The 19,324-nt window shown below is 41.5% G+C and overlaps 1 protein-coding gene across 3 annotated transcripts in view; it reads right to left on the bottom strand.

Annotated features, from left to right (window-relative positions):
- The window catches only part of ZHX3 (zinc fingers and homeoboxes 3), a 68,971-nt gene extending 57,006 nt beyond the window's left edge, over positions 1-11,965 (bottom strand). For 2 of the 3 annotated variants that reach the window (XM_042464867.1, XM_042464863.1), the window contains exon 1: positions 11,792-11,965. The gene's annotated coding sequence lies outside the window, so the exon portion shown is untranslated. Of the gene's footprint in view, positions 1-11,394; positions 11,760-11,791 lie in introns of those variants that run through there. The other variant, XM_042464864.1, reaches the window with a different exon arrangement.
- Positions 11,966-19,324: the final 7,359 nt, after the last annotated feature.

The following is a 19,324-nucleotide window of genomic DNA, read 5'->3' as shown; positions in this document are numbered from 1 at the left end:
CATACAGCTAGACCTGTATCAGTTTAAAATTGGCCAAAAATAGACTTGCACAGAAATCATTTTCAGTCAGTGAAAGCAATAATCTCTCAAGAGACAATTAACACTCAAAGCAACAAATTCTCACTGTGGAAAAATTCACCAGGAAAGATAAACCAGAGGGGGGAAACCCTCCCTTTGATAGCTAACACAGGCTTGTGCAACTGCTTTCTTCTCAAAAATTCTTCACATGCCATAAAACTGGTCCAGAGGATCTCTATGCAAGATGGTAGTACAGAAGGCAGAGAGAGAGAGTTCACAGTAGACTAGAGCTTGGCTGAGCAATACGATACCCTCCAGATGTGTTTTAGCAACTCTGAGCAGCCCCAGCCAGTATAGCCAACAGTGAGGAATGCTGGGAATTACAGCCTAATACCATCAGTTGGCCTGCTCTTTGCTCATACTGGATGAAGGTTAAGTCCTGTGAATTGCCTTGGGGAACACACTCTGCCCATCAAAATTTCCAGTAGTGGCATCTGGTGGTGTGCACGTTAGTAAGGTATGAACCTGCTCTGGGTCTTAGTCTAAAGCTCGGCATGGTTTGGGTCCAGGTTACCTATAGGATTGCCTCCTCCTGTATAATCCGCTCCATACACTCAACTCCTCTTGGGGACATTTATTCTAGTTAATTAGGACTAGGTAGGCAACTGTCAAGCAGAGGACTTTTTCTTCAGCTGGTCCTAGACTGTGGAATGACCTACCAGGAGAGATTCAGCAACTGAATACGCTGTCCGAATTCAAAACAGCATTAAAGACCAGTCTTTTCCAGAACACCTATCCAGACAATTTTAAAATTTTAAATTATGAATTTTAAATGTTCATTGTTTTAATACATATGTGTCTTGTTTGTTCTTTTAAACTGAGGTGTGTATTTAACTGATGTTTAACTTATGTGTATTTGTTGGTCCGTTGTTGGTCCCCATCTTGATCCATGAGGAAAGGTGGGTAAGGAATAAATGTTGTTGCTTATTATTATTATTATTATTATTATTATTATTATTATCATCATCATCATCCCCACCACCACCACCACCTTTAAAGGAGCGCTCCAGGTGGCTGGATCTACTTTGGGATAAGATTTAGTGCCTTTGACAGCTGCTGTACAGATTAGACTACAGCTCACAATTCCACTGCTTCACTGACATGGATCCATGGGGCACTACCAGCTCTAAGTGCACATCGGCAAATGCCAACCCTGCGCATGCCTGTGCCTTCAAGGGACCTGTCCACTTATAGTTACTCCAAGGATTTTCATAACAATGAGCAGTGACTACTTTTGTGGAACTTTTCAAAGGTTAACTGTGGTAAGGAAATAAGTTAGCACTTGTTCCCCTTCATGTCGTAACAACACAAGGGGACTGCCAGGATTACAAGAAAAGCGATTCCAGCTAAAAATTAAGAAGAACTTTATTGTAAGAGCTGTTCAACACTTGAATTGATTGTATTGGAAGGTAGCAGACATTTAAAGACATTTGAAGGTCTTTAAACAGAGGTTGGATGGCCATCTTTTAGGACTGCTTTAGTTGTGCTTTTCTGTATCTGAGGGAGTTGGCCCTTGTGGTCCCTTCCAATGCTAAGATTTTTTGATTCTATGACCCCATGTATCCATTAAATATACAGTGAGACCTAAATCTCATACAGTATTTTGAGGTTCAGGCCCTAGGAAAAGGAATATAAGATGGGGTGGGAGGTAAAATGTATGATCATAAGTAATATAAATGCTGGGCAACTAGTATTATCCAAAAGATAAACTCTCTTTGGAGATGGGACTAGAACACGGTTCTAATACATTAGTTCGTACCCACCCTCTCTCCCCATTGATAAACACACAATAAAACTGATTTTAAAACATACCATATATACTCATCTATAAGTTGAAAAATTTAAGCCCAAAAATGGGCTCCAAAATCCTATGTCAACTTATATACGGGTCAATATGGGAATACTGCTCTGTGAGACTTGGGAAAGTTGTGGGAAAGGGAGGGAAGAGAGAGAAATCGGAGCTTTGGGTCCACATTTTGCATGCCAAGACAGTGACTCTTGGAAGAGGTCCAGAGAGGGAGAAGGAGGGAGGGAAGTGGTGCCCCCCCCCCCCCATTTAGATCCTTTGTTACATGCCCCTGAGTTTGCCCCTCGATTTATCCATGGGTCATACCAGAATCCATGATTTTGGCCCAAAAACCTGTCCTCGACTTATACATGAGGTCAAATTATACACGGGTATATATGGTACCTAAGTTCTTGTTACTGCTGTTGTGTGTTTTCAAGTCATTTCCAGCTTATGATGACCCTTCTCTTCCTGCCAGATGAGATGCAATATGGAAAGCAGAATGAAAGAAGTGCACCTATGAGAGCAAGTGTAAAATCCCAGTTCCACTTTTGAGAAGTTACTATTTCATAGCTTTAACTTCAGAATAAACATACTGAAAACATTAAAGATCTCAGTTAAAGGGCTGTTGGGGAAAATGAATGATATGAAAACTGTGAAGAATTTTATTTGCTGTTAATAATAGAAAGAGACTGAATGTGTTCTCTCTGGGGCACTTTTTATTTTGATTTGTTCCCTAGGAACAGAAGAACATAAAGTATTGGATCAGCCTATCTAATCCAGCATCCTATTTCTCACAGAGGCCAAGCAGATGCCTGTGAGAAACCCACATGCAGGACAGAAGGTCAAAAGCCCTTTCCTGCTATAATTCCTCAACAACTGGCATTCAGAGACATACTGTCTTCAGTCCTGGAAGTGGTATATAGCCATGTTTACTAGCAGTCTTGATCAGTGTTCTCCTCCTCGTTATCTCTCACTGTCATTGTGTGTCACATAACAAGTGGGCAGATGATTCTTTGGAGGATTAGGTTTACACAGTTCTGTGCAAGATTAGGCTACATAGTACTATGCAGGCTATGTGCACACAAAAACTGGTCCACATTTTTGCATACCTGAAGTCAGTATGGTGCAGTAGTTTGAGTATTGGACTTAGGGCACTGTAAGATCAGGGTCTGAATCCCCACTCAGCTATGGAAAGCCCTAGGTGACCTTGGGCAAGTCACACTCTCTCAGTCTCAAGGGAGAGGAGAGATAAACCCCCTCTGAACCTATCATTCCAATAAAAGCCTGTGATAAGTTCACCTTACAGTCACCACAAGTCAGAAACGACTTGAAAGCATGCAACAACAAGTTCAGTATTCATTTACTTTTTTTTGCCCCCCCCCCCCCCGGAACTCTGGGGAGTTTATAAGATCCCTTGGCCTCAGAAAACCCTACAAGAAAGACATGCCCAAGTAACCTTTGTGGGTGAGCTGGGATTGGAATTTGGTTCTACATCATTTTCATTGACACTTTTAACCATCGGTCTTCCTCAACCCGCTGTCTTCCAGATGTATCAGATTACAACTCCAATGTAAACCCATTAGTTTTGCTGGCTGGGGTTACAGGCATATGGCTAGTTTTACACATCCGGAGGGCACTAGTTTGGAGAAAGCTGGAGTGTTGCTTCTGTATACCTTCCAGTCATTTCAGACTTATGGTGACCCCAAGGCAAACCTAGCATTGGGCTTTCTTGGCAAGTTTCTTCAGAGGAGATTTGACATTGCCATCCTTTTCAAGCTGAGATTGTGACTTGCCCAAGGTTACCCAATGGGTTTCATGCCCGAGACAGGATTCAAACCTAGACGCCAGAGTCCTAGTCCAATACTTAAACCACTACGCCATGCAGGCTCTCATATATTAGGCTTGATTATGTTATTTAGTGAACAATCAATGGTAAATTCAGGACAGTATTAAGTGTGTGTGTGTGTGTGTGTGTGTGTGTGTGTGTAACCCCCTCTGAAGAAACCTGCCAAGAAAACCCCTTGATAGGTTCACCTTAGGGTCGCCATAAGTGAAAAATGACTGGGAGGCACACAACAACAGCACAATACAAATATGTATGTATGTATGTAGAATAAAAAATGGAGACCAGTGAAAGAAGAAAGCATGATATGGCAGGACAAAGGCATTCACCCTGCAGGTCAAGCATGATGAGATCCATGGTACAAACACAATGTGGTTAGCAAACATTGTGTACACCATCTACTGCACATAGGGAAAGTTCAGGCAGACACTATAGAGCAGTAAGAACAAATTGGCTAAATCATAATGAAAGGAGAATAAGGAGTCACACAAACCAGCCACAAGTTGCCAGGATATAAAACAGGAGATCCTCACAACAGGGCAAACACGTTGGGAGCTTGAAATATTTATTGCTGGGGTTCTTGTCTGTTTGTTTTTTTTTAAAAAAATAACGAAACATTTCTGTTGTCTTAGACTAATTTCTGGCAATTCCTTGTCACTAGCTGCAACATCATATTCCCACACTCATGTGGGCTTTTTAAAAATTCTGACACAAATCAGAACACATCACTTCACTTATCCCCTTCATATTGTTGTTGTTGTTATATTGGTATGATACATCAGTGAAATAGCATTTGTGCACTATAATTCTGTAACTGTAAGGAGTAAAAATTCAGAAGAGAAATGTTGGCCTTCAAACCATAGGCTCACCTCTCTCTCAGTTTTAAAAAAACTCTGAACAACTCTACTATATATCTAAGGAACTGCTACAAACCCTGCAACAGAATGGAATGAGTGAATAGGGAGGTGAAAACAGCCAGCAAAACCAAGTAAAACCTAAGGAACTACATCTCAAGAACTCACATCTCTTTAGACTATCTGGAGGAGTTGTGCCAATCTGCTAAGAGGACACAGATTCAAGTCTCCCCAAGGCCACTGTCTTTAATTTCACTGCACAAGAATATGTATGAGAACTCCACCATATTATGAAAAGAAACACCTCCAGATGTATTTGGCCCATACATTTACTCATGAGGAAGCATTCACTAAATTCACTAAATAACATGCTTCCTTATGAGTAAATGTATGGCCAGGAGAATGATGGAGAGCAGCGAATTTTCATGTATCATTCCATAATTTGTGAAGCCTTCCCTCTGTGGTGCCAAATAACACATTTGTTTCAAGTACTGATTTATACTTGTTTATTTGTTAGCTGAGTAATTTTTATGCCCCCTAGTTTGTAATTTTACATGTATTAATCTGGTTTTGCCTTTTTATTATTTTTTAAAATTTTAAATTAGTTTCGGCTGTTGTTCCAAGTATAATATCCCCAAAGTGTTCTACCCTTATGAGAGTGTTAAATATACTGCCTTATAGTTTTTTTGTCAATTAATTATAATACATTTTAAAAACAAATACACAATCCTACAACAAAGAGTCTCTGCCACACAGTGGTAGTTTCATCATGTGAGACATAGCAAGGGAAGATTGCACATCATTAAAATATTCTTGACCTTAAGAGGTTTGTCAGTGTCAGAGACCCCAGAGGACCTCTTAAGAGGTTCATGTGGTCTGCTTCCTCTCTGAGCCCTGAGGGTGCCTTTGTAGCACAACCCAGCCCTGATTCTGCATCTGAAGAGAGATTAGAGCTGCATTTGCTTACAATGAATATCGTTGGTTCTTTTAATGCCCTTTTGCCCAATTCAGAGAGATCCTTCTGGAACACCTGAGAACTCAATTTTGTTTCAGTTTCAGAACCCAGTCTCATTCCTGATCTCTCCAACGAACCTGGCCACCTCACTACTCTACCCCTGATAATTTATGATTGAATTTAAAAGCTCCAGGCCGAAAACTGGTTCTCAAGGGGCCACACTACTCACATCTCTTCCTTGTGATAACTGATAATTTAGTCCCACATGATGTTTCCTGTTTTTTAATTTAAATCAATGAAACATAAAAAGCTGCCACAGTGGAACAGGTTTTATGCCCTTACCCTAATATGTTCTCTCACTGGCAGCAACTCTTCAGGGTCTCAAGCAACAGACTTTTACATCCATTGTTATCCCAGCCTTTGAAAACGCCAAGACTTGAACCTGGAAACTTATATAAGCATATAAGGCATAATGCAGGGGTGGGAATAACTCTGAACACTAATGCGGGGATTGTCTAAGCCATTGCATTCCCCCTATACTATGTATGGATGTGAGAGCTGGACAGTGAAGAAGATGGCTAGGAGATGTAGTGCTGGAGAACAGTGTTGAAAGTACTGTGGACAGCCAAGCAGACATACAAATGGGTCCTAAAACAGATCAAGCCTGAACTCTCCCTGGAAGCCAGGATGACTAAATTGTGGCCGTCGTATTTTGACCACATCACGAGAAGGCATAAACCATTAGAAAAGATAATAATGCCAGGAAAGGTAGAAGGCAGCAGAAAAAGAGGGAGGCCACATGCCAGATGGATGGACTCAATTGGAGAAGCCACGAGTTACGAGCCTGCAGGACCTGAGCAAAGCAGTGGAGGACATTGGGTCTTGGAGATGTCTCATCCACAGCATCACCACGAGTCAAAGTCATCTTGAGGGCAACTGACAAGAACAACAACAAGGAGTGGGAATCACACAGATCACAAGCTGTTGTAGGACTGTACTGGCTGTGCTGGCTAAGGCTGCTAGGACTTGTAGACCAACAACATATTGAGAGCTGCCTGATTCTCATTATTGTGTAATTTGACAAGTTATCTTCATACATAAACTACTTTTATAAAGCAACACTTCAAAATCCAACTAAACCAATCAGTATAACTATAATTAACAAAGTCTCTCTTCCATAGTAAAGGCAATATTTTACATTACTTTCCTTGCTCTCCTTGCAAATTCTCTGATCCAGTTGAATTTGTTTCTCTTTTGTTCCCCACTGTGTTTTAAAAATACACTCTCACACTCTCTCTCACTCTGTGTGTGTGTGTCAAATTCTTTCACAATAATAAGTTTCATCATATGAGAAAAGTTTGGCTTCCCCATGTCCATGGAGAACTAGCCATCAAAGTTACTTAGCACATAATGATCCACAGTTTGGGACTAACATAATACAAGTGCTCACATGGAAAGAACACAGAGTAAGCTAAACCTAAATTAAAATTACAGATGGTGAAAAAAAGCTCAAATCTGGAAGAATAAATGGTTACACTATGTTTGTTCACAACATCTGGGTCCAGAAACAGTTTGGGGAGGGAATAAATAAAAAGAAAAGATGGAAGGAGAGGGAAACCATTTCAAGAGAACATAAAGCAGTTTTACAAAGGGCCTCTTAGTAAAAACTGCAGAAGTTTTGAAAAACATTACAGTCCCAGGCCAGTAATTTCCCAGAAATGTTAACCATCCAAGTGAAAGTGATGCAACACCCCCAACACATGCTCTTTCCATCTGGGACTGGCATCCCCCTCAAACATTTCCAGTTCCCAAGATCTGGAAAAGAGTCAGCTTCGTGTAAATAGGAAGTCACTGAATCCAGTAAGATCCTGCCTGCCTAGGCCATCAAGTCAAATCTCACAGAAGGCATGATTAAAACATTCCCCCACACCTCTGACAAATTAGCTCTGGTTTTATAGTATTAAGAGAAGAAAAACACCAGATTTTAATTGAGTGAAAAGAACTGTGTTTCACCAGGCACTTACTTCAGATTCAACTGATATTCAAATCAGCTCTGGTTTCAGTAAGTTCTTATTACTATCATTGATTGTATTTTATATTTCCGCATAAATTAGGAAGTAAATCATATGTAATTCCACTGAAGAGAATCTACTGACCAGGATCAAAGTTTGCAAAAGCTACTTTTTTGGAGCCAGCAGCCACGCTGGTTACGTGACTCTGGAAATAACTTTTAGAAGTTATGAACCACTGTGTACGTGCCATCACAATAACCACATGGATCAGCGTTTCCTAAAATCCAAGGCCTAAATTAGCACTCAGTACGGCCCCTGCCAGCTCATAATTTTATAGGGTTTAGCCTAACATATTTTTATAAGACCAATATAGAGGAGGGCTGAAATAAATCAAATTTACTAAGTTCAGCCAAATACCCTTGTAAAACATTTAAAAAATTAAAGTATCAGTACTACTAGTTATCACCAAAACTGACCTACACAGTAAGTAGCTACCATTCCTATCATGCAAATATGAAATTTAGATAAGTATGGCCAAACTTCTCTTTATACATAATTGATGTGAATAAGCTGCACACAGCTTTCCTCTGACAATTTTTCTTTTGGTTTTAATGGAAAGCAGCCACAATTGGCAGCAGGAAAAAACAGGGGGCAAGGTGTACCCTGCTTTTGCCAACTACTTGTCTCATTCAATATTGTTCTCAATTGTCTTATCACTGCGGGAACCACATACACATTCCTACAACTTTTCTTAGTGAAAAGAGTCAGACATACTACTCTAGGCCCTCCACTTAAAATGGCAACCTCTTGCAGCTCTTCATGGTTTAAAAACAACACCATGAGAGGAAATGTGACTCGCGATTCTATGTAGTCCATGACGTGGCTTACAAAGCTCCAAGAACCGAACTGGGGAGGAACTCTTAACTTTCAGCATGAAACTGGACTCTGCAGAAAATTCCACTGGGAAAAACAAATTCTTATTTGTGCTTAAATCATAATGTCCGCAGAAAAAGAAGTGGCCATGCTAGTCAAGTTCTAAGCCAGCTGCCCATTAGAGGAATTTCTAAGCAACAGAGACAAAAAGTATTGTGGAATGAGTATTTGTAGGCAACTCGTAATAAGTGAACAGTTATAAAGCACTGGAAGAAAACCATTTGGTTATTTTTAAGCATCGATATTAAACAAAGTACTGTAGCTAATGTTTACTTTTCATTTTCAGGAGAAAGATCTAAGACAAAATTACAGTACTTTTTAAAATAGCTGTCACACACTTGATGGAAGCACCATGCAAAAAGGACTGAGTTGTCAACTGCCTATCAAAAAGACATAGAGTTCATTAAAAAGATACCATGCAGATAGGTAGATATATAAATAAATATAAACTGTGGAATGATGCAATCCCATGGTACTGTGACAGACACTCCAGTAAAGTGCTGGTCTTTACTTTTACATTGCTTGGAATTAGATCACTTTCACCCATACAATCCAAGCTGCATGTCTTTAAGATCAGTCTGGCATACAGAAGAGAAAGGTGCCTTAGAAACTGGGGATCTCCACAACTGGTGATTCTAGAACTGGAAACTCCCTTCCTACTGACCTACACCTTAATCCTTGTATATAGGTGGTATTCAGGTGAGGCTTCAGGATCTTCCTCTTCAAAGCTCCCTTCAGTGTAATTAACACAAATACCCAAGACCAACTTCTTTGTGCCATTGCCAATATGGCAGTGTTTTTCCTTGTTTCTCACATTTCCTCTTGAACATTGCTTTGTGAGGATGAAGTGCTAAAAAGCAATGAACAACATTTAAATTTAATAAATGGATAAAGTAGTCTCATCCAAAAATATGGTACACTGGGGAATCTCAGTTTTCATGTCTAAAATGCCAGTTTGTAGAAATGTGTACAAGAAATTTCATAGTGTGGGGAAAGGGGAAGGAATAATCAATCACAAGCTATGAAACCCTGAAACCTTAAAGCAAAATAATGCATGATGATTTACTTACTTATATTCTAAGAGCATAATACAGGCAATCTCTGCACAAAATATAGATCTCCTTTCAAACAGCAAATATAACCCTGTCAATAAACACTGGTCTGTAAAACGTCCCAGGACATTTCTGCACCATGTGTCTGTACATTTAACCACACTGTCTTCTCTATTAAGATTTCCCAGATCAGTTTCTAAAAACCTCAGGGATGGCTAGAGCCTCACCTCTCTGTATAAATAAATACCAAGAGTCTTGTGACACCTTAAGACTAACCGGGTTATTACAGCATATGTTTTCATGGATTAGGGTCCACTTTATCAGACGCATGACAGATTACCCCTCTATGTCTAGAGTGGGTCACTATAGATAATGCAAGATTGTCAGACTTTACATTCTGCATTTCATGGCCATTATTTACATTACACTGTTTACAGTTTCCCCCTGCAACTGTGTGCAGAAAAACATACAAAATCCACATGTTAACTGAAGAATAAAATTTTAATGTAGTTTAATTAATGCACATTAAATGGACACTAGTCTGCAAAGCATAAGACTAAATGAGTTAGTCTTTAAGGTACTAGAGGACTCCTTGGTGATTCGCCCACAGCTATTAACACTCCCACCTTCATTATAAGGAATGTATGCTCAAAGATTAAACTGCTCTCAAATTTCTGCTTTCATCTTTTGAAGATGAATTAGTATCTTACTAGAAGAAGAACTACAAAGTTATCCTAAACCTTAATAGCAGGTAAAAAGAGACAGGACATCACCCCTTGAACCTAAAAAGGGCGAAAAAAAATTAAATGAAGATCCATAGTGGAGGATATAAATAAGAAGTCCTGGAAGTGAGGAAACCAGGACGACTAAAAACCGTGGTATAACAAAACAGGCACAAAAGTTTGAGACGTCAAAAAGCTGAGCAAAAGTAGTGCATATTGTTTTTTAAGACCAGGGACAGGCGACGCAAATCAAAGAGATTTCTAGAGCAGTGAATGAAGAGCTGTCTCTCCAGTTGGGCAGAAAAGAGTTGGGAAATTCACAGTGGTGTGTGGAGGAGGTGGAAAGAAAGAAAGAAAGAAGAGAGCCAGACAGGAGTTAAGAATGCTCCCAGGAAGACACTAGGGATAGACAGGGGGAAGATGGCAAGAGTATAGCCAGAGTTTAGGGCCTAGGTGAGAAGAGACACATGAAACAAGGGAGAATATAGTTTCAAAGAGCACAGAGGAGGCTACGGTAGATGGGGAGACACAATCCTGTTAAGGGGTGGGCTGAGGAGGGCACAGACACCTGTAGAAAGGGGTTGTGGTGGTCCATGTTTGTATGGGGGTGCTGGCGTTGGTAAGATAAAGGGAGATGGATGCTAGAGTGGGGGGCACAACCTGGAATAGAGCCCAGAAGGGAGTGCCCAGAAGTGGGTGGACGTCCCAAAGGAAAGTGGGACACCCCAAAGGAAGTGGGGTGGGCATCTCAGAGGAGGGTGGCGATGGTAGGCAGAAGAAGAGGGTCAAGAGAAAGGACGGGACAAAGCAGAGAGGGAAAGGGGGTCACACGAGGCAGGGAGAAGGAAAAGACACAGATGGATAGAGATAAAGTCTTAGGGAAGGGGGCATAACAACAACAACAACAACAATTTGATGTGTGTTTTAACTGGTTATTTGTTGCTGTTGCTATTATTATTACGTTATTCTGCTGTTGCCATTATTATTATTATCATGTTGTTGTTGCTGTTGTTTCTTGGCCCCCTCCCTATGGCAATCATGGGGAACAACAACAACCCACAGAGAGCACCAGTTAAAAAGATATCAGTTAAAGCACACATCTCCATTTAAAAGGACAAATACGACCTACAACAACCCACATTTTGTAAACACTCACCACTTAAAATCCTCTGGATCCTTTGTGGGAACTGAGGAGGGGAGAGAATGTCAAGGGTTTATGGGTGAGGTGCATGGAGGCAAGGAGAAGGGGGAGAAGGGGGCAAGGGGCACTGAGGAGGGGCTGAGAATTGGGGGGCTGAGAATTGAGGGGAGGAGGTTCGAGAACTGGGGGAACTGGGCTCTGTGAGAGCTGTGGGGAACTGGGGGAGGCGTGTGAGAAAGAGTGGAAGGGCCAGGAAGTGGCTTTAGGGCTGAGCCTTGGCCGGCCCTGAGGAGCGCCTCCTGGGGCTGGAAGGAGAGGGGTCCTAAGGCGGAGGGAGGGTCCAGCAAACACACCCCGAGAGAGAGAGAGAGAGAGACCCAGAACGGCCCCCTCAGGAGCAGCCAGGACTCACCTGCTCGGGCGGGAGCTGCTCAGGGGGGAAAGGGAAGGAAGGGGCTGCCGAGGCCGCGAGGGCTCTCCCTTCCCCTTCGCGGGTGGGTCCTGCGTGGCGGAGGCAGGAGGGGGCCACGGAATCAGCCCAGAGCGCTGGGAAGTGGATGCGTGCGGGGGAAAAGGGGCGGGCGGGCGCAAAAAACAGACAGATGAGCGCCGCCTGCGAAGCTGTAATCTTCTTGAGTGACAAAGCTCCGGGCGGGGAGGGCAAGCGGTGACGTCACCCGGGTTGCACGCATGCGCTCTGCGGCGCCAGGACTCTGGCAGAGAGAGTTTAAATGCCTCACTGCAAACCACACTTCCCAGAATACCATAGCACTGAGCCACTGCAGCCAGGGCGACTAGTGTCCAAAACACACTGCAGAAACAACCCAGTTTGAGACTGCTTTAACTGGCCTGGGTCAATGCTAGGGAATTCTGGGATTTGTAGTTTTGTGAGACATTTAGCTTTCTCTGTCAGAAAGCTCTGGTGCCACAATAGACTACAATTCCCAGGATTCCCGAGCACTGAGCCAGGACAGTTAATCAGAATCACAGAATCATAGATGTTTATCACACTATGCTCTTAAAGAGCTACTATTCCAGTGTGACTCCTCTAGCAGCCTCCTGCTGCATGCTGGGATTGGCAGTTTTAAGGAGCTGAACTTCTCTGCCTGAGAATTCTAAATACCCCTCCTTAAAACTGCCAATCCCAGCATGCAACAGGAGGCAGCTAGAGGAGTCACACTGGAATAGTACCTCTTTAAGAGCTCGTCTGATAAACACCATAGATTATTATTGTTATTTTGGAGTTTACTATCCCCCTTCTCACCAATTAGAATCACAGAATCCTAGGTTACTATTATTGTTATTTTGGAGTTTAAGATCCTGCTTTTCACCAATCATTTCATGTTTATACACACACACAGTGTATATGTTATATGTACACACACACGAAAATACGCATATCTATTCAACAGTAGGAAAGTATCAAATGCAGGGATATTCCCAATTGTGGCCCGCAAAAGAAGGCAATCACATTTATTTTAATGAAATTTACTGGCTGATAACTGCAGTCCTCCAGATGTTATTGGCTTCCAAGGCCCAGCAGCCCTAGCCAGCTAGCCAATGGTGAGGGATGCTGGGAGTTGCAGTGCAATTACATATGGCAGGGCATGCAATTCTCACCCCTAGTGTATAGGACTGGAGTCTAGGCCGCATGTTCTTAAGAGACAGGTGTGTTTTAGTTTTCTGTAATAAGATCATACAATATATTTGGCAATGGGGAGACACAGAGGCGATCCAGTAACATAGTTCCAAAACACACTGCAGAAATAATCCAGTTTGAGGCCATTTTAACTGTCTTGTCTCAGCGCTAGGGAATCCTGGGAGTTGTAGTTTATTGTACCAGAGCTCTTTGACAGAGACAGCTAAATGTCGCACAAAACTACGGTTCCCAAAATTCCCTAGCATTGAGTCAGGGCAGTTAAAGCAGTCTCAAACTGGATTATTTCTGCACTGTGTTTTGGACCAGAATCCCCAGAACAGTTTCGCAAATGACATTTTGGATTTCTTGTCCTCCTGTGGCATTCCTCTCTCATAGAGTCTCTCAGAAAGAAGGATAACTAATTCACCGGTGCAAAACGGTGTACATTTGCTCAGAAGTAGATTGCATTGTGTTCAATACAGCTTGACTTCCAGGTGAGTACACACTTGGCATACAAACCCCAGTTGTTGTTTTAAATTAACACACTGCACCATATGATTGAAATAAGTGAAATACAGTGTCAGGAGATAACACTCCTTTTCTTGACAACACTTTGAAAGAAGCCAAGAGTTTCAGCAAAATAACACAGCCGTTTACAAACCATAACATTTATTATAAACCATGTATCCACCATTTCTAAAAAGATAATCTTCAGAATTCAGACCAAAAGAACATAAACTTGTTTCATGTATATGAGTGGGAGTTGATAAATAAAGCCATGAGCCAATATGCTTCCCACATCCTTGGTATTTCCATTTGACAATGTGTTCCCAGCACAACCTGTTTTAGTTAATGATGTATTTGTGCACACCCAGCTATAGTCTTTATTCTGTTCCTGAGTCACTGGAAAGGCTTCCATTGATTTTGGTTGGACGATGGTGTTTAACTGCCCGATCCTGAAGATCTGCTTTATACAGTGGTACAAACAGTAGCATGTGCTGGTACACCTAAAGTGGCAGCTTACTCCCTAATAAACAAGGCAAAGGAACCTAATTCTTTTCCTATCTTTTAACACTGTTAAAGTCCAGTAAAGGATTGGTGGAATTTTCCCTTGAATCCTGATACTCTTTCAGCTGCTATGGCAAACTGTTGTAAAAGCATTTTTGGCTCTGGAGTTTATCACACGGGACGGGAGGAATTTCTCTTAATTTCGAATGAAAAGAAAGTGGGGCCAGAACGCATTCACGTGAATTCGTTAGTTCAGTGAATTTACAGTACATGAATTCGAATTGCGTTCAAACTGACTTCCCATTGCCCAAAAATAGCTTGCCATTACCAGAAATTGTGTGTGGTAGTCTATCACGCAACAACATGAAACCCCATGATTGCGTTCCGACTGACTTCCCATCGCCCCAAATTGTGTGTGGTAGCCTATCACGCAATAACGTGAAACCCCATGATTGTGTCCGGATTGCCATTGGATTATACTTCCAATTTCCCTTGTTTGATAAACTCCTTAGTCTTTATCTCGCCAGTGGCAATAAAGGATGAGTGCATTTGTATAATTACATTATGTCAGTCTTGGGCAACATCTGTATGGTTGTATGGTTGCTGTTTCTGAAATAGGTTTACAATAAAGGTGGGGCTTTGTGTGATCTAGCACATGTTGGATTAGAACATCCATCATTCATTAGTCTTGGCCACACTGTCTGAGGGTGATGGGGATTGGAGTTCTGCAATATTGCAAGGGCCACAACTTCTCCACTGATGGGCTAGAGGATCCTCTGAAATATACTGTACTATACAGTTCTAATTCCCACAGATGTAAGGCCATTTATGAAAACGTAAGTCCCCAATAGGATTCTGGCCTGTGGTTTTAATGTGAAGATATTTAAATTGTGTTTAAATGTTGTTGTTAAGTTTTAGCTGATTATTTTTGGGAGGCACCTTGGGTCTGACCCTTGAAAGAAAAGCAGCATATGAAAGAAAGAGGAAGGAAAGAAGCAAGGAAGCAAGGAAGATGTATATGTATGTTTGTCATCTACAAATTAACTTACAAAGGAATTGTAAGAACTTACATTAAAAATACTGTAGTAATTTTAAAATTGCTGACTGATTCACTGCCACTCCTTTTAGTCAATGAAATGTTTTTAACTGGTTAATTTAACTATCAGAACATTGAAGCATTAAACATTACTTTTCCAATTACCCTCACTTAGAGAAAATTCCTACTGGTTTCAAGTAATCCAATTTTACAACTCAATGCTATACATGCCTACTCAGAAGTAATCCCCATTGAGTTTAATGGAGCTTATCCCATCAGGTAAGCATGTGTACAATTGCAGCTTTCTTTATTCTTAGCTCAGTGCAAAACTATTTTCTGATCTTTGACCATTCCCAAATGTTCCCATCCAGTCTAATTTAACTTTAGCTGTAGGAGGGGAAAAACATTGTTGACAAGCACCTGGTGTTTTTTTTCTCCTTCATCCAAAGCATGTGATCACTGTCTTGGCATTTTGAAATTACAGTCACCCTTGGAAGAAGAAGAAGAAGAAAATCCACCCAGTTTCTCTAAAGTTGCGTTTTCACTGAACGAAATGTACATTCTTGGGAAAGACTGACTCGGAGTTTCTACCTCTGCTTTTCCCTTGTGTCACTATTTGCTGAATCACCTCTTTGAAAAAAGACTCTTTGTTGATCTGCTAAAGAAAATCAGCCTCCCTTTCAAACAGAACAGCTGAGAAAGAGAAACAGGAAACAGCACCCTTTGACAAGCTTCCTCCTAATGCGCCTCTGCCTCCCCCTTCTCTACAGTTCTTAAAAGGCTCTCTATCACTCCAGGGGAAAAGAGTGGTCAGGCTGGGAAAGCCCTCCAAAAAAAAATCCCTCTTCTCAATGGGGATTCCCTGTGACCTGAAGGGATGTGAGAAAACAGAGAGAGAGAAAGAGAGAGGGTGTCACACAGAGGCAATTCCTGGTGGGGGTGGAAAGCAGCTGGGCTTCCTTATATCGCAGCAATGAGGAAGCATCAACCGAAGGAATGTGTTTAATTTGCTGTTGTGCACCTTTCATTCATTTCCTACTTATGGTGATCCCACGGCAAGCCTATCACTGGATTTTCTTGATCCACCAGGAGTGGCTTTTTGTGTGGAAGGACTGTGAACTCCATTCATATCTGGTTGTTGTTTGATGCCGTCAAGTCATTCCCAGTTTATGGCAAGGAGTTGCAGCCACACTACAGAAATAATCCACTTTAAATGCCCTGCGTCAATGCTATGGAATTCTAGAGACTGTAGTTTTGGGAGACATTTAGCCTTCTCTGTCAGAGAGCTCTCATGCCACAGCAAATGACAAATCCCAGAATTCTATACCATTGAGCCATGGTGGTTAAAGTGGGGTCAACCAGGATTATTTCTGCAGTACAGTTCTTAAGGCAAACCTATCCAAGTTTTGTTGACAAGATTTGTTCACAGATTTGCCATTGTCTTCCCCGGAAGCTGAAAGAATATGACTAACCCATGGCCACTCAGTGGATTTCCATGGCCAAGTGGGCATTTGAACCCTGGTCTCCCAGAGTCCCAGTCCAACACTCAGACCAGCATCACAACATAATACTGGCTCTCAATTTGTTTAATTCTATAGGCTAATGAAACGAATGAAATTCACAATCCTGCCAAACAGAAATCCACTCCTGGTAACTCCTAGTATTTTTCCATTTCAGCAGTATAATTTAAAGTAAGGCATTTTGTTTCTGTGGTCGCCAGTCTGCTATCACACAGAAAATCCAGATCTCTTATTCTCTCTGCTGTTAAAAAGGTGCCTGTTGGGGATGCTCTAGCTGAAATTCCTGTATTGATAGGGGGAGAAATAGGACTTGATGGTCTGTGGGGTCTCCTCCAGCTCTGTAATTCTGTGATTCTATAAATATCTAAGGCATGACTGAACTATCTGTAACTGAAGGAGGAGGAGCCTGCCTGTAAAACATACCCTCCCCAGCATACCATCTTTACTAAGGACTGAAACAACTTGCAGGCATCTCACTAACATCTTCAATTATTTCTTCCCCCTTTCATTTGGTTTGTAACATCTTACCTAGTGAAGAAGCCCATGGAGCTTCAAAAGTTTGCAACAAGTATATTGTGCATTTCTGTTGGCCAATAAAGGTATCACTGATGGATTTTTGTTTTTATCTGTAACTCTGTACATCCTGATAGATTCTAGTTCCTAGCATGACACCCAGCCTGATGAGTGGCAAGGAGTTTTTTGTTGTTAATTGCCCTTGAGTTGGCCCTGATTCATAGAGATTCTATTTATGAGACATCTCCAAGCCTACCCATTGTCCAGTGCTCTGCTCCATGTGTTTTGGACTCCAACTCCCAAAGACCCCAACCACCTTGGCAAACAGTCACAAATTATGAGAGGTGCAGTCCAAAACACATGGAGGACCAAAGTTTGGGAACCACTACTGTAGATTCATGCTTGTGACCTCCCTGATTGACTCTATCTATCTGGCATGTAGTCTGATTCTCTTTCTACTGCCCTCACCTTTCTAAGCATGATATGGCCCAAGTACGACAGTCCCAGTTTTGTCATCTTGGCTTTCAAGAGGATTTTTGGTTTGATCTGTTCAAGGCCCCGTTTTTCTTGGTTTTTTTTTTCTTTTTCTTTTTGGCTGCCCAGTATCCTGAGCACTCTTCTCCAGTACCACATCACAAATGACTTGATTCTTTTCCTATCTGTTTTCTTCATTGTCAAGCTCTCACATCCCTACATGGTGATGGGGAATCCTGTGATTTTGATGATTTTGACTTTAGTGCTCAGTTGTATGTCTTTATTCTTTAAGATTTTCTCTAGTTCCTTCATAGCTGCCCTTCTCATTCCTGGTCATCTTTTTACTTCTTAGCTGCAGTCACCATTCTGATTGATGTCTGATTCAAGGTATGGGGACTCTTTAATGATTTCAATTTTTTATTGTCTAGTTTGAATTTATGTACAGTTGGCCCTCCGTTTGCACGGGGGATCCATTCCGGACCCCCCCCATCAAAAAGGGAGGCTCGTGCGTATTCAAGCCTTATAGGCTTGAATAGGGCACATCCCTGTGCGTGCCATTACAATTAATGGAGGTCGCCCCTCTGTGCATATTCAGGGTCATGGATCTGAGGTCCACAAGTTAGGAAGGGCGACTGTATTTCTTCCATGGTCATTATTTTTGTTTTCTTTATGTTCAACATTAAACCTGCCTTTGCACTTTCATCTTTGACTTTATTTAGTAATTATTCCAGGTCTGTGATATTTTCTGATGGTAACATGTTGTAGTCTGCATATCTAAGATTGCTGACATTCCTTCCTCCTGTCTTCACTTCTTCCGAGTCTAAACCTACTATTATAATATTTTCTGCATACAAGGTGAACAAGTAGGGTGACAGAATGCATCCTTTCCTGACCTCTTTGCCGATTGGGAACCAATCTGTTTTTCCAATTTTTCTTCTACTCATAGCCTTTTGTTCCAAGTACAGATTTCTCATCAGGACTATCAGGTGTAGTGGCACTTCCATGTCCTTAAGAGCCATCCATAGCTTTTTATGAGCTATGCAGTCATTGATTATGATGATAGGAGTAGTAGTTCTTTAATATCTGGAAAACCACAGGTTTTCCAGCCTTGGAGCTCACCACAGGATCCATAGGAAGTTGTCATAGCAGTTAAAGTAGAATACAGCACTATAACTGTGTGGTTTGAAAGGGCCCCAATCCAATTAGCTGTTTCTTCATAATCCTCCCTGCTAATATTCTTTCTTAGATATTGTGCAGAGCAGAAATGGGAAAGAAATATTTTTGACAGATTACAGCTCCCAGAATCCTTCACCGGCTACACTAGCTGGTAGATTCTCAGATTTATAGTGGGAAAATTCCAGAACTTCTCAAGATCTTGCACAGATGAATGTAGTCCTCCAAATTCTGCTCCCAGCACTATCCAGATGCTTTTTACATAATATAGAAAGAAGTTATATGTGTATCTTGGAATTAGAGCTGAGCCAAATTGTCTTGTGCTCATTTTTACAATTGTTTAAAAAAAGCCCATTCTAGTAATATTCATGTTTTCAGCCCTTGTTCTCAGTTTAGCTTTCCTTCTCCTTTGGCTTTACCATCAGTGGCCCCACCCTGTCTTTTAACTGTACTAACTGTAACAACTCATGTGAATTTCACAACGATGCCACAATTTTATGTTCAATGCCATGACTTCAGAGATCCTCCAAAACAAACAACAGCCATGTGGGTCATCACAGCCAATTAGATTTAACAGCTGTA

Source organism: Sceloporus undulatus, chromosome 4, assembly GCF_019175285.1.
Source record: "Sceloporus undulatus isolate JIND9_A2432 ecotype Alabama chromosome 4, SceUnd_v1.1, whole genome shotgun sequence".
Classification (NCBI taxonomy): Eukaryota; Metazoa; Chordata; class Lepidosauria; order Squamata; family Phrynosomatidae; genus Sceloporus; species Sceloporus undulatus.
This window is presented reverse-complemented; position numbering and strand designations above follow the sequence as displayed.